Raw genomic sequence first — 13,436 nt, 5'->3', positions numbered from 1 at the left:
ATTTTGAATGCTTGTCTGAGCTTCAAGAATGGTTAACACATTTAGCTCAGCAGGGTTTTGTTTACTCAGTTGCAAAGGGGACTGCTAGCTTTGTGTGATTGGCATCTTTATTACCTTGCTATAATCTGATCTTTCTTTGAAGAGATTTTTTTCAAAGCCTGTGAGTTTATTTACACAAGATTAAGAAGTGTGAAGTGGATAAAAGCTTTTTGTCATTGATTCCATAAATGACTGTGACTGATTGATCTGAGAAGGTAAAAGTAGTAATATATTTCAAAGGAAATGCTGAATGAATGTTCTTTTCTTTGGTCCCGACTCAAGCCTAGTATTCCCCCGTGGTTCATGACTCCTCTGAGGTGCTGTGAGTCACGTCTACTAACAGAATGGGCCTGGCTCCATCAATGTTGCAGGTGGTCTGAACTGTCCACCCTTGCAATAGAGCTGGCAAGGACAGCCTATTGGCTCCCTACCCTTATCCTGCACTTGCAAAAATTGTCATAAACAGGAATAAGGGCAGGAATCCAAGAGTCGGATTCAACCTGCCATTTTCAAAAGCCTCCTGACTTGGCTCAACTCCACAAAAATCTAGGCCTAGGTCTGAACTAGTGGAGAAAAACATTTGATAGAGTGAATGGTCTTTCTATGCTGTGGCATTCCATAGTTCCATGATTTTATTGCTTCATTACCTCAAACAGCCAATTATAGTTTAGTTAGAATCCAATTTGACAACAACAGTTCCCATATATTTCTGTTATGTACTTGGTTTCCTTCCTTTAAGTACAGGCTCCACCCAAGCCTCCAATTCTTTTACACTAGTCTACTCTCAGCTGATCTCCCGTAGGGACTTAGTCCTATTCTTTCCCATTAGCCTATTTCCTAGTTAGTCTATGCAAAGTTGACTCCGCTTGATTGTTACATAAACGGAGTCTGAAGCAAGTTTCGGCACCGACCTACGAGGTAGTCATTTACTTGATGGCTCTCTAGTCAGGTCAATACATTGCTTGATAAATTGGTTTACTTAAAGGTTTTATTTACAAATAAAGTGAAGTATTACTCAATTTGTATAAACATTGAGGATATAGTACGTTGGAGCTCTAAAATGTCGACACTGATATTTCTGGAAGGTGGTTGTGGAAAGGGATCTTGGCACTGTAAACCTCATCAGAAATATATACTGAGGAAATTCTGAGTAAAAACTTCGGTTAAGTTTTGACATTAGATTTAAATGCGTCTAAAACAATAATTATGCAGGGTTGGCCTAAAAGTTATTGACTTGGCATTGCAATACTCTAAGGACAGGGTGTGACTGTCTTAAGTATGGAAACATAAAGGCACAAGGTAACAGGAAAAATTTTAACTAATTAGCTCCCCTGTTACAAAGCTCTACCCAGAAGGAGTGCATTATTGGAATTCAGACACTGAATTAGCACACTTACACGATTTCCAGCCCATGACAAGACAAAAACATTTGAAATGCCTCAACCCTAAATGTTCAAATTCCTGATATGCATTCTGTCTATGCAATGCTCGCCATTAATAGGGAAGAATGGCGGAGGTGGTCCAGAGAAGTAGACGAGTTGTGCATAATACAGACAATGGAATCTCCACATTTATGAAAGGATTCATTTACATTGGAGATGGTGCAGCAAAGGTTCACTCAATTGGCCCCTGGGATAAGGGGGTTGTTCTGTGATGAGAGGCTGAGTAATTGAGCTTATATTCTCTGGGGTTTAGAAGAATGAGACGCGATCTTATTGAAACATGAAGGGGCTTGACAGGGTAGACCCTGGGAGGTTGTTTCCGCTGGCCGGGGAGTCTAAAACGTAATCTCAGGGTAAGGGCCTGATCATCTAGGACTGAGATGCGGAGAAATTACTTCACTCAAAGGGTTGCGAATGTTTGGAGTTCTCCGCTCCAGAGGGTTGTGGATGCTCCATCGTTGAATACATTTAAGACTGGGATTGACAGATTTTTGGTCACTCAGGGAAGTAAGGGATATGGGGAGCAGACAGGGTGATGGACTTGAAGCTCAAGATCAGCCACGATCATATTGAGTGGCAGAGCTGGCTCGATAGGACATGTGGTCTTCGCCTGCTCCTATTTCCTTTTTGTCTTCTTGGAACCAGAAGGAAATGTGGCCAACACTGCACTCTTTGATGCTTAAAGCTTGTAACTATTGCAAAAGGAGGGGCACCAAAGGAAGGTGGCTCCCTCTCTGGGGCTAATGGACACATTCCAAGAGAAGCATGGGAACCAGGAGGTCACTGACAGAGCCAAGGTAGTCACCGAGCTTCTTTGCACCCAGTTGCAAATAAGCAATGGGCGTCCACGTGTCAGCAGCAAGGTGAGCATGAACCATTTTGTCCACCAAGCACGGCACAGGTCCAAGCTGAGAGCTGTCTTATCCTCTGGGAGTAACCATTTGAAACACAATAATAACCACTACCCTTTCATTATGTCCAAGATGCCTGGTGCACTTTTCTTGAAGGTGGAGGTGGCAGGCTCTGGTGGTCATTCTTGTATTGCTGCTGATTGCCATTGTTGTGGTTGCCAATGGAGCAACGCTGGCAGAAAACTATTCTCTCCGGTGACGATGGATGGGATGGCAGAGGCACACGGGCTAGAATGCTGCTCTGTTGTTGAAAGGTTTCTCAGGAGCAGCAGACACAGACTTGATTATAGCCCTTAAAATCTTTCCTCCCAGTATTTCTTCAAGCTGATGACTCTTTTCCACATGATTGCAGGTGTAGTTGTTGCAATTTTTCAGATACATGGGACCCCTCCACCCATTTAACATAGGGGTCGGGGATCTCGCCCACTGGCTGGAGAGCCGGCGAGAGCTCCACATCGCCTCCTTTCTGGAAAGCCCGCCGAATTAAGTGCCATTCAGGCAATCCAGGATGCGGGGGGGGGGGGGGGGGGGGGGGGGGCGGGAATCCTGCCCCCTCAAGAGCTGTCGAACAGTCAGAGGCTGGCAGCTGTGCATTGGAGACAACACCGCCAGGGAGGCCAGTGGCTACTGTCAGTAATACACCCGCCTAAGATCCAGGATCACCGAGGGACCCAGGCCACAGATGACTGATGGCGAAAGGAAGGTCGTGGGGGAAGGTGGGAGGGAGGGGTGTCAGCAGCAGGGACAGGGTTTGGATCTTACCATCCCGACCCCTTGTGTCAGGTTCGTTGATCAGGAACTGAGTACCTGACAACGAAAGATCCCCACACCCCATTCCAGAAGCTCGCAAGAAACCCTGACAGGGTTTGTTTTTTTTGGGCTTCCCACATGGCGAGACCCCACCCATCGCTACACCAGCAGAGGCAGAGTGAGGCCCTTAAGTGGGTATTAATTGCCCGCTTGAGTACCTTAACTGGCGGCAGGGCGGAAAGGCTGCCCCTGAGCCTGCCTCTCTGGGGTTTCATCGGGGCAGTAGCAGGAAGACGGTGGACAGCCCACCTCCCATCCTCTTGCCTGATTAAGTGACTACCCCCGCCACAAGCCTGCTTCTGTGGCTGGCATTAAATTCCACCCCAGAGGCTGCAAGGTATCATTATTGGTTTTCCTTGACAAGAGCACAGGCTGAAAAATTAGGTGCAGTCGTCAGAGGTCCAGATTTTCTCCCCCAGGTTGAAAGCGCAGAGACAGGAGAATTCCCAGCTCCATGAGCCCAACCTTTAAAAATGGCTTCTGGATGTTGCAGGGGGGTGCAGGCTGGATGAGAAGTCCAGGGCAACCTGGGAAGAAGTGAGGAGGATGCCGCGTGTGCAGGTAGGCTGGGTGGAAGGCCTGCCTCAAGGCTTCAGCACTGTGTCCAAAGTTTAAAAATAAAGATGAAAACACGAAAATTCCCTCCAGCCCTCCACTCCCTCACACCCCCACACATTCCCCACCCATGCCACCTCATGCCCCCTACCCACCCCATAACCCCTCCATGCCAACCTATGTCCTTCCATCAACCCCTAAGGCTCTTTATAGCCCCATGCCCCTGCCCACCCAGCACACTTTGCCCTGACACTACCATATCAACTCATGTAGTATCTAACATGGGAAGACCTCAGGACCCATGCAGAGATGAGATAAAATAAACTTCTAGAAAATAAAGTTCTAAGTGCCTGTTGCAGACTTTGCTATGTTGAAAAAAGCACTCTCATTTAAAAAAAAGCCCATCTACTACATTTACATTCCTTCACCTAAACAAAGCCTTATAACTACTAACATTTCATTTAAGTGTACAGTCCTTTATAACAACAAGCATTAGAATTCATAGTCCGACACCAAAGAGTCTATAACCACGTGTGGTTGTCAATCAAACTGTGAACTATCAAGCTCCCTACTGTGATAATGGGTGGTTGTGAAATCAATCATACAGCACTAATCAAGAAATGTAAACCTTCAGGCTTATGTCAACAGAGAGAGTGAAATAATAAGTAATCATTTAAAATAAAACTCCAGACCTTTTTTTCAAGGATTTAAAGGACAGGAGTTTTAACACTTTGACAGCTTGGCAGGTCCCTTTGACAGGTGCTTCTGACAGTTTTGACAGTTGATTTTAACAAGTCTGTTCACAGTTCCAATGAGCGTGACAGTAATGAGTTTGTGCACTTTTTATGCACATTTATGCCTACTTTTAACAATTTCAAAGGGCACCTGATGTCCACCAAAGGTGTCCTGGGACCAGACCCAAAGGGGTAACTTACCTCTCGAAGGGGGTACCCAGGCTATCCAAACGAACCCACAAAGATCAGACCTGCTCTTACCTGGTCTAATCTGCACATTTCGGGTTTCACACTCTCCTGTCCTACCAAAATCACACTTCAGTGGAGGCAGCTGATGATTTAAATGGCCAGGTGCCTCCATAAACCACGCATGCAGGAAGCATGCTCGGCCCCCGCCAACCCCACCCCAACAGAAATGGGGATTGCCGTGTTCGGGGGCGGGACTTACAATTTTAGGCCATTTCTGCTATTTTCGCCACACTGGAGAGGCTCCCTGTCATGGCGAAAGTCTGAGCCACAGTGCAGAGTTGTGACTCTCCAGGTTTGCCACCTTTTGATCTTAATTGCTCAAAAATCCAAAGCACCGATACTTTGGGGTGTTGATCTCCACTCTGGGAGCAGAGTTTCACAACTCTGGGACATTCTGTCAACACACCAAAGAAACAAAGTTTATGACTGGAAAAGCCTCAATTCATTCTTCAAAGCAATTATAAATTTTGTGCATTTCAACTTTGAAGATATATCTGGCAACTGATTAGCAAGAGGGAAGTGGAGAGTTTAGATAATTTTTCCATTGCCAGCCATGCCAAACACAAGATATCACAAAAGAGCAGCTGCTTAGAAGTCACCACTTGTACACAAACAACTTTTTTCCTCCCTGGTTCCTGGGAAATACTGCACCGTTGGCGAGTACCGCCTTTAGTCAGCTCTATATGAGATCGGGGGGTTCTACTGCGCTAGTCAAGAGGGGAATCCGTATCCTATCATCAGTGCAGTTGTGCACTGCACTGTATAGATGTATCCCAAAGGCTACAGTTATGACAGTAAATAATAGTATATATAGGAGTTATTCTAAATTTAGAAAATAATTAAAATAAATGAATAAATACTGTAGCAAATGCTTGATATAAAAGTATAACGTATGTCAGGGCAGGTTGGCCATGTGTAATGTGCATCTTGCAGGGTGTGGGAAATTGTGCAGGAACAAAGTGCCCTCGATGACTACATCCACAGGAAGTGTCAACAGCTACAGAAACTTGAGTTGCGGAGCTCGAGTGCCAGCTGGAGTCACTGTAGTGCATTCGCAAGGCTGAGAATTATGTGGCTAGCATGTTTAGAGAGGTAGTCACACCGCAGCTAAGAAGTACACAGGCAGAGAGGGAATGGGTGATTGCTGGACTATCTAAGAGAAGCAGGCAGGTAGTGCAGGAATCCCCTGAGGCTATCTCACTCTCTAACCGCTTTTGCATGTTGGATACTGGTGAGCGAGATGGTGCCTCAGAGGACTGTAGCAAGAGCCAAGTCCGTGGCACCACAGGTGGCTCAGCTACACAGGAGGGGAGGAGGTTGAGTGGAAGTGCTATAGTAGTAGGGGATTTCATAGTTCGGGGAACAGACAGGCGTTTCTGCAGCCGTAGGCATGAGTCCAGGATGGTGTGTTGCCTCCCTGGTGCTAGGGTCAAGGATGTCAAAAAAGCAGCTGCAGGACATTCTTTTGGGGGAGGATGAACAGCCAGAGGTCATGGTCCACAGTGGGGCCGATGACATAGGTAGGAAAAGGGATGAGGTCCTGAAAGCAGATTTTAGGGAGTTAGGAAGGGAATTAAAAAGCAGGACCTCAAGGGCTGTAATGTCAGGATTACTCCCAGTGCCACATGCTAGTGAGCATAAGAATAGGAAGATTGAGCAGCTCAACACGTGGCTGGAAAAATGGAGTAGGAGGGAGGGCTTTAGATTTCTGAGGCACTGGGATCAGTTCTGGGAAGGTGGGACCTGTACATGAGGGACAGGTCACATCTCAACAGGACTGGGACTAGTATCCTCGAGGGGAGGTTTGCTAGTGCTGTTGGGGAGGGTTTAAACTAGATTGGCAGGAGGATGGGAACCCTGAGGGGAAATTCAGAGTGCAGAGGAGAAAAACTGACAGTGGGAAGGAGTGAAGTATCAACTGATAACGAGGATATATCAGAGAGTAGTATCAGGATAGATAGAATACTTGGAGAGTTTGGTAGAATTAGAGTAGACAACAGTAAGTCATTAGATGGGCTCCGAATAAGCGGGAAAGTTAAAAAAGCCTAAATCAGGGCTAATGTGCATGTATTTGAATGCATGGAGTGTGGTTAATAAGATTGATGAACTGCAGGCATAGATTGACAAATTGAATTATGATATTATTGCTATAACAGAGACCTGGCTCAAAGAAGGGCAGGGCTGGGTGTTAAATATTCCTGTGTACAAGGTGTTTAGATGAGACAGGAAAGGAAGAAAAGGGTGGGGGAGTGGCAATATTGGTTAAAGATGGCATTATATTACTGGAGAGAGAGGATGTTCCAGAGGGGTCAAGGACAGAATCTCTCTGGTTAGAGGTAAGGAATGGGAAAGGTGCAATAACATTAATTGGTGTAGAATATAGACAACCAACTAGTGGAAGGAATGTGGAGAAACAAATTTGCAAAGAAATTACAGAGAGGTGCAAGAGTTATAGAGTAATTATAATGAGGGACTGCAATTATCCTAATATGGACTGCGATAGGAATAGTATAAAACGACAAGAGGAGCAGGAGTTCCTGGAATGTGTTGAAGATAATTTCCTACAGCAGTATGTTTCCAGTCCAACAAAGAGGAAATGGACTTTTGGACCTGGTTCTGGGGAGTGAGCTGGCCCAAGTGGATCAAATATCAGTGGGAGAGCCCATAGGGGACAGTAACCATTGTAACATAAGGTTTAGGTTAATCATGGAAAAGGGCAGAGAACAATCCAGAGCAGAGATAATTAATTGAGGGAAAGCCAACTTTTATGGGATGAGAATGCATCTGAGACGAATGAGATGGAATCAAATGTTGGCAGAAAAAGCAGTGGCTGGACAATGGGCCACCTTCAAAGAAACAGTATTGCAGGTAATGTCAAGGTATATTCCCTTGAAGGGGAAAAGTAGGACAAATAAATCCAGAGCGACCTGGATGACGAGTGAGATAGAAATAAAGATGAATACAGGCATCAGCTAGGAAATGCAATGGTGAATCAGGCTGAATATAGAAGGACCAGAGGGGAGGTGAAGAAACTAATAAGAAAAGCAAGGAGAGAGCATGAAAAGAGGTTGGCAGCGAACATAAAAGGGAATCCCAAGGTCTTCTCTAAGCATGTAAATAAGAAAGGGCGGTAAAAGAAAGAGTAAGGCCGATTAGGGACAAAAAAGGGGACTTGCGTTTGGAGGCTGGGGAAACAGTAGAGGTGTCGAATGAGTACTTTGCATCTGTCTTTACAAAGGAAGAACTTGCTACCCAGGCTGAGGTGAGAGGCGAGGTAACTGGTACACTAGAAGAACTTACAATCGAGAGGAAGGTGGTGTTGGAAAGGCTATCTTTACTTAAACTAGATAAGGTACCAGGACTGGATGAGATGCAACCAAGGGTGGTGAAAGAAGTGAGAGTAGAGATTACAGAGGCACTAGTGATAATCTTTCAGTCTTCCTTAGACACAGGCGAGGTGCCAGAGCACTGGAAAACTGTGAATGTTACACCCTTGTTCAAAAAGGGGTGCAAGGATAAAGCTGGCAAATACAGGCCAGTCAGTTTGACCTCAGTGGTAGTGAAACTTTTGGAAACAATATTACAGGATAAAATCAATAATCACTTATACAAGTGCAGGATAATTAAGGAAAGCCAGCATGAATTCATCAAGGGAAAATCATGTTTAACTAAGTTCCTTAACCGAGGTTTTCCACCCACGGTCGTTGACAGGGCCCTCAACCGTGTCCGGCCCATCTCCCGCGCATCCGCCCTCACGCCTTCTCCTCCCTCCCAGAAACATGATATGGTCCTCCTTGTCCTCACTTATCACCCCACCAGCCTCCGCATTCAAAGGATCATCCTCCGCCATTTCCGCCAACTCCAGCATGATGCCACCACCAAACACATCTTCCCTTCACCCCCCTGGCGGCATTCCGTAGGGATTGTTCCCTCCGGGACACCCTGGTCCACTCCGCCATCACCCCCTACTCCTCAACCCCCACCTAGACACCTCCCCATGCATACGCAAAATATGCAACATCTGCCCCTTCACTTCCTCTCTCCTCACCGTCCAAGGGCCCAAACACTCCTTTCAAGTGAAGCAGCATTTCACTTGCATTTCCCCCAACTTAGTCTACTGCATTCGTTGCTCCCAATGCGGTCTCCTCTACATTGGAGAGACCAACCGCAGACTGGGCGACCGCTTTGCAGAACACCTGCGGTCTGTCCGCAGGAATGACCCAAACCTCCCTCTCGCTTGCCATTTTAACACTCCACCCTGCTCTCTTGCAAACATGTCCTTCCTTGGCTTGCTGCTTTGTTCCAGTGAAGCTCAACGCAAACTGGAGGAACAGCACCTCATCTTCCGACTAGGCACTTTACAGCCTTCCGGACTGAATATTGAGTTCAACAACTTTAGATCTTGAACTCCCTCCTCCATCCCCACCCCCTTTCCGTTTCTTCCCCCTCCCTTTTGTTTTTTCCAATAATTTATATAGATTTTTCTTTTCCCGCCTATTTCCATTATTTTTAAATCTATACCTTTTATGCCCTTTTAGTCTTATTTCACCCCACCCCCACTAGAGCTATCTGTACCTTGCCTGTCCTGCCATCCATTCTTAATTAGCACATTTGTTTAGATACCTCTTTGTTCTTTTATCTGTGACATCTTTTGATTATCTGCTCCTATCACTGCTTGCTTGTCCCTACAACCACCCCCCCCCCCCACCACCCCCCCACACTTCTCTCCCCCCACCCCCCCACCTTAAACCAGCTTATATTTCACCCCGCTCCTATTTTTACTTAGTTCTGTTGAAGGGTCATGAGGACTCGAAACGTCAACTTTGTTCTTCTCCGCCGATGCTGCCAGACCTGCTGAGTTTTTCCAGGTATTTCTGTTTTTATCATGTTTAACTAACTTGCTGGAGTTTTTTGAGGAGGTAACAAAGAATGTTGATAAAGGAAACACTGTTGATGTGGTATATATGGATTTTCAAAAGGCATTTGATACAGTGCCACACAACAGACTTGTGAGCAAAATTCTAGGCCATGGAATAAAAGGGAAAGTAGGCACTTGTATAAGAAATTAGTTGAGTGACAGAAAACAGAGAGTAGTGATAAATGGTTGTTTTTCAGATTGGAGGAAGGTCTGTAGTGGAGTTCCTCAGAGGTCAATGTTGGGACCCTTGCTCTTCCTGATATATATGAATGACCTAGACTGTGGTGTGCAGGGCATGATTTCAAAATTTGCAGATAATACGAAGATTGGAAATGTTGTCAACTGGGATGGGGATGGTCTTGAAGTTCAAAAGGACATAGAAATGTTGGTGGATTGGGGAGACAAGTGGCAGATGAAGTTCAATGCAGAGAAGTGTGAGGTGATTCATTTTGGCAGGAAAGATATGGTGAGATAGTATAAAATAAAGGGAGAGCCTCTAAAGGAGGTGCAGGAACAGAGGGTCCTCAGTGTATACGTAGATAGGTCATTGAAGATGGCAGGGCATGTTGAGAGAGTAGCTAATAAAGCATATAGTATCTTAAGCTTTATTAGTAGGGGCATTGGGTACAAGAGTAAGGAGGTCATGCTGAACTTGTGTAAGACACTAGTTAGGACTCACTGGAGTACTGCATCTAGTTCTGGGCACCATACTTGAGGAAGGATGTGAAGGTATTGGAGAGAGTACAGATGAGATTCACAAGAATGATTCCTGGGATGAAGAACTGTAGCTATGAGGATAGATTGGAGAGGCTGGGACTGTTTTCCTTGGAGAAAAGAGGGCTGAGAGGAGACTTGATAGAGGCATTCAAGATGGGGAGGCGATGGCATAGCGGTATTGTCCCTGGACGAGTAATCCAGAGACCCAGAGTAATGCTCTGGGGACCCGGGTTGGAATCCTGTCATGGCAGATGGTGGAATTTGAATTCAATAAAAAAAACTGGAATTAAAAGTCTAAAAAGATTATTGTAAAAAAACCCCATCTGGTTCCCTTTAGGGAAGGAAGTCTGCCTTCCTTACCTGGTCTGGTCTGGCCTACATGTGACCCCAGACCCACCCACAACCAGAATTAGAGTAGGCAACAGTAAGTCATTAGATGGGCTCAGAATAAGCGGGAAAGTTAAAAAGCCTAAATGAGGACTAATATGAATGCATGGAATGTGATTGATAAGGTTGACAAATTGAATTATGATATTATAGCTATAACAGAGACCTGGCTCCAAGAAGGGCAGGACTAGGCATTAAATATTCCTGTGTACAAGGTGTTTAGATGAGACAGGAAAGGAAGAAAAGGGTGGGGGAGTGGCAATATTGGTTAAAGATGGCATTATATTACTGGAGAGACAGGATGTTCCAGAGGGGTCAAGGACAGAATCTCTCTGGTTAGAGGTAAGGAATGGGAAAGGTGCAATAACATTGATTAATGTAGAATATAGACGACCAACTAGTGGAAGGAATGTGGAGAAACAAATTTGCAAAGAAATTACAGAGAGGTGCAAGAGTTATAGAGTAATTATAATGAGGGACTTCAATTATCCCAATATGGACTGCGATAGGAATAGTATAAAAGGATACGAGGGGCAAGAGTTCCTGGAATGCATTGAAGATAATTTTCTACAGCAGTATGTTTGACTCTTAAATGCCCTCTGAACAAGGGCAATTAGGAGTTGGGTAATAAATGCTGACCTAGCCAATGACACCCAAATCCTTTGAATTAGTGAAAATAAAGATCTTGAGGGGTATGGATGGGGTAAATAGTAAGAAACAATATAGTAAGAGTAAGGAAGGGGGAAGGACTAAGCGGGGGTGGAGTCCTGGATAAGGGAGGGCCAATGGGGGAGCAGGTGGGCAGAGGTTTGGGGGGAAGGGGGGGTTTCAAGGCGGGGGTGGGGGTTCTGAGGGGAAGGGGGTGTGTTCCAAGGGTGGAGGAGGGGGGGAAGGGGTGAATGTGCAAGGGAGGGTTCTGATGAGTCCATGACTGCTTCCTGTGGAGTGAGTTGAGGGTGGGCATGGAACTGGGGAATGGTGAGAATGACCAAGGGCAGAGTGAGGCGGTAAGGCAGGAGGGTGAGGGTTCGATGGTAGCAGTAGAAGGAAGGGCAAGGGTGATTGGTGGGGACTTAGAGGCAGACACGGACCCTGGGGGTGGGAAGGAGGAGGTTGGGGAGGTTAATGTGGATGGGGGTGGGATTTTCAGGAAGGAAGGGAACGTGCACAATCACCTGGACATCCACGAAGGAAAAGGGTTGTGGCTGGTAGGTCACGGAGGGGAGGTGGAAGGTGATGCTGGGGGGTCAGCAGTGATGGGGGAAAGGAAATGAGTGACTGGGGGAGGGGAAAAGATGGGGGAGTGCACGAAAAACCGAATCATAACCATGCTGTCTAAATCGACAAGTGAAACGAGAGTCGTGGTGGGTGAGATCAGCTGCTGCATGGGAGTGTGATCAGCAGGTGGGCGGAGATGCAGGTCAGCTCAGATGGACAACTGGAAGCAAACCCCAGCAGGCAGCATTGAAAATGCTCAGGACATTGAAGTGAGTGCGATATGGGAAGGATCTGCGTGTGTGGGAGAGTGGTTGCCCGAGGCTCCGAAAGGCCCTGCCACACACACTTCTCCCTCCACAATCACTTGTTGACAATCTGTTCCCTCTGTACTGACAGAGGACGAAGTTGAGGGGCTTTCAGGCAAAGGGGGTTCGGAGGGAGATTCCTGAGTGGATGACCCAGGGGTGTCCAACTGCCACTCCTCCTCCCTTTGGGTACCTGAGGCCTGGCTCCTTGAGGGGAAGGAGCACCTGGAGGGATGTCGAGTTGGCCAATTTCCCTCTCGCTTTGCCACTGCAGGAACTCACCCATGGCTACTGTGATGGAGCGCCGGTCTGTACACATCTCTGCATTCTGCTGGACCAGGATCTCCATGGCATTCGCCATCTTCCCCAGGGAAACTTCCACATGTGGGCACCACTTCATCAGAGAGCAGGCGGATCACTCCTCTGAGTCACGTGCCATTCTGTTAAGGGCTTTCAACAGCTCTGTGTGATGTCCCCCTGCCTTCTGCTGACTCTCCAGGATGAGTTGGAAGGCCAAATTCAGAGGCTTATCATCTGACTCGGACCTCACAGATGCCTCTTCCCCAAGAGTCCTCCGAGTGCCGGGGAGGCTCGGCTGAACCTGCCTCCTCCTGCTGCAGACATGTGTCCATGCAGTGACCACCAGATCGTGAACCCGAGCCTGCTCTAGATCTAGGTCCCACCGAGGCGCTTGTCTCTGCGCTGGTGGAGGGTGTGGGTAAGCACTATGACGGGTCTTCCAGGCTGCTTATTTCCAGCTCTTCAATGGAGGAGGTGTCCTCTTGGCTGGAGGTGAGGACCTGGATGGAGCTGAGGGACCGGCTGGCTGAAGGTGTCAGTCACTTGGCAGAGCTCCCTGTGACCCTAAGTAGAGATAATTAGTGTGTGGCAGCACAGTCAAGAGCAGGAGAGAGAGCACTCACAGTTGCGTTGAGAGAGGGATGATATGGTGCAGGATCCTCATGAGGGTGTTCACCGCCAAACTCACCGTTGCCGTGGTCCATGTCCTCACCAGTCAGCGCAATGGCATGCTCCTCAAAGTGAATGAGGGGCCTAATGTGGGCCACTCCACCCCTGGTCTGGGGCCTCTCCCTGCTGATGTGAGCAGGCTTCTCCTGCATGGAGACAGGTGGAGCGAGTATGAGCTACTG

General features: G+C 47.0%; 1 protein-coding gene across 2 annotated transcripts in view; it reads right to left on the bottom strand.

Moving 5' to 3' along the window:
* The window catches only part of LOC144679529 (neurocalcin-delta), a 370,337-nt gene that overhangs the window by 89,640 nt on the left and 267,261 nt on the right, over window positions 1–13,436 (bottom strand). The gene's annotated exons all lie outside the window — the stretch shown is intronic.

The sequence above is a fragment of the Cetorhinus maximus genome, chromosome 4 (assembly GCF_964194155.1).
Source record: "Cetorhinus maximus chromosome 4, sCetMax3.hap1.1, whole genome shotgun sequence".
NCBI classification, from domain to species: domain Eukaryota; kingdom Metazoa; phylum Chordata; class Chondrichthyes; order Lamniformes; family Cetorhinidae; genus Cetorhinus; species Cetorhinus maximus.
This window is presented reverse-complemented; position numbering and strand designations above follow the sequence as displayed.